The sequence below is a fragment of the Canis lupus genome, chromosome X (genome assembly GCF_003254725.2).
Source record: "Canis lupus dingo isolate Sandy chromosome X, ASM325472v2, whole genome shotgun sequence".
NCBI lineage: Eukaryota > Metazoa > Chordata > Mammalia > Carnivora > Canidae > Canis > Canis lupus.
This window is the reverse complement of record NC_064281.1, coordinates 114,379,626-114,382,358: the sequence shown is the minus strand read 5'-3', so window position 1 is coordinate 114,382,358 and position 2,733 is coordinate 114,379,626. Positions and strand designations below refer to the sequence as shown.

The 2,733-nt window shown below is 36.9% G+C and overlaps 1 pseudogene; it reads right to left on the bottom strand.

Annotated features, from left to right (window-relative positions):
• Positions 1-1,009: 1,009 nt before the first annotated feature.
• LOC112668575 (ubiquitin-like protein 5) lies at positions 1,010-1,238 on the bottom strand (annotated as a pseudogene).
• Between the last annotated feature and the right edge of the window lie 1,495 nt (positions 1,239-2,733).

Below are 2,733 nucleotides of genomic sequence, written 5' to 3'. Positions count from 1 at the left end.
GCTTGGAGGTTTTATAGTTAAATACAAGCTCTAGCCTGTTTCTCCAGGAATGGTGTATGTGCTGCCAGCCTCGTTCATCATGTTTTCAGGATGGTACTGGGTTCCTAAAGTCAAAGGCTAAGAAGGGAGGAAGAGAGGTTTGCAGAAGAGAGGAAAAAGGTTACTTTAAAATAGAGATTCACAGGGCACCTTGGTGGTGCAGTCAGTTTAAGCATCTAGCTCCTGGTTTCAGCTCAGGCGGTGATCTCAGGGTCCTGAGGTCAAACCCTATGTCTGGTTCCAGGCCCAGCAGAGTCTGCTTCAGACTCTCTCTCCCTTTCTCTTTTCCCCCCTCCTTATCTATCTCTAAAATAAATAAATAAATCTTTAATAAAAAAATAAGTCACTGAAGCATTAGTGCAGCTATTTTTTGTTCAACTTCGTGCTTTTAAGCAGTTTCAGTTTCATTTGGCTGTGACTCCTGGTTTCTCACAGGAAATCCTATCATCAACAAACAAGAACAGTTTTGTCTCTCTCTTTGTTCTTTTGATTTTAATGTATCTCCTTTTTCTTAGAATGTTTCATTTAGAACTTACAGCACAATGTAGGAGTGATAGCAGGAATGCTTGTTTTGTTCCTGAATATAATAGACATGATTCTAATGTTTTACTATTAAATATGTTTTGTCTTAGGTTTTTTAATAGATATCATTTATCAGATTAAGAAAGTATTAATTGATTCCTAGTTTGTTAATAATTTCAGTCATGAATGATTAAATCTTATTGAATTGGTTTTTTTGCCATCTGTTGATATTGTTTTCTAACAGTGTGATAAATTATATAGATTTTCTTCTTTTTCCTTCTTTTCCAACTTCTAAGGTTTGATTAACGTGAGTTTTTAAAAACAGGTATCTATACCAGTGTGAGGGTGAGGGTGGGAGAAGAAGGGACTGGAGAGGAGGAGAGGAGAGGAAAGGAGCAGGGCAGAGGGGAGGGCAAGGCAGGGTAGGACAGGGAGAAAGAATTCTGCTCTATTGGTAATAAAGCGCCAGGTTCATCCCATCATGGATCTCATAGTTCACCAGACACACATGGTTCTTAAAACCACTTGTGCCACTTCTTCAGGATGATCTTGTTCCAATTGGTGCCAGTTTGGGCTGTGATCTTGGGGAGCTTCTTAAGGTTCCTGATGGTGTTATCACTGTTGCACTTAATGTGGTCCTTCTTCCCTAGATGGTTGTTGCAAACAACCTCGATCATCTTGTCTGGAGCTCAAAATGCCTGGAACCCACCAATGCCACAACCTCCTCACTTGAGGGTGGAGCCCGGGTCAGCACATAGATTTTCTGATATTGATGCATCCTTATATTCCTAAGATAAAACATCCTTGATCATTATGTTTATGTACATGTGTGCATGCATGTGCACACATAGCTGGATTAAATATGATAATATATTTAGGATTTTTATTTTATGCTATATACTTATGTTGATGATGAAAAAAAAGTCCTCTTTCCTTCAAGGTTCTTCTAGCTAGTCTAAGAATAAAGTTGACATGAGGCAGATTAATAGGAAGAAATTAAACAAAAGCTTAATTACATGTATACCACCTATATACATTGGAGAGACCCAGGAAAACTAACTCCTCCAAATGGTTGAAGCCATTGCTTTAAATACCCTCTCCAGGCAAAGATAAATGGTGATGGCAGGGGTGGGGAATCACTTATAGACGGTTACCAGGAAGAGCACAGTAAACAAAAGTAAGGTGGTTATGCAGATTTAAGTCCATGCCTTCTCCACTAGTAACAGTGTCTATAGGTTTATAGTCATTCTCCATTTCCTAGCACTGAGGGGGACACTCTTAGAAATGAAAAATTTCCTCATACGTGTAAATGTCTTTTATAAAAGGGTAACTAGGGGTGCCTGGGTGGCTCAGTTGGTTAAGCATCCAACTTTTGATCTCAGCTCAGGTCATGATCTCAGTGTTGTGGGAATGAACCCTGCGTCGGGCTCCATGCTCAGCACAGAGTCTGCTTGAGACTCTCTATCCCTCTGCCCCTCCTACTGCTCTCTCTTTGTCTGTCTCTCAAATCAATCAATCAATCAATCAATCAATCAATCAATCTTTTTTTTTTTTAAAAGGTGGCTAGCGTCTACTTGGTTTTCAAAGTTTCTATTGTGTCCACGGTTTCTTAAAAATAACCACCTTAGAATAATCGATATCCCAAAGAGGCATATTTTGGGGTGGCAAAATTTGCTCCTCTACATTTATTTTTATACTTCTCTTATTTGGTACAAAGGTTATACTCGTTTCATCAAATTTGTTGAATAGCTTTCTCTCTTTTTTGTTCCTGGAAATAATTTGTATTATATAAAGGCTATCAGTTGTTTAAATATTTGGTGAAATTTGTAAAGTTTCTTGGCATTCATATCTTTTTTATTGGGATGGAGTTAGAAATTGACTACCAGTTCAATTTTATTAGTGAGTGTAGATTTGTTTGTTTAAATATATTTTAATCATTAATAACTCTCAAAAATTTTGTTAAAATACTATTGTTTCTATTCTCTTATTATTTTAAAAATTTGTAATTATGTGAATTTTTCCCCTAATTCAGTTGCATTTTCCTATTATTTTTCTTGATCTGTTTTGTTACTTTTTAAATTTTTGTTGGTCTTTTCAGAGAACTTGTCTTTGGATTTATTGACCTTCTCTATTTTCCTTTGTGTATGTCTTCTGGCATCTAGTTTTGCTGAT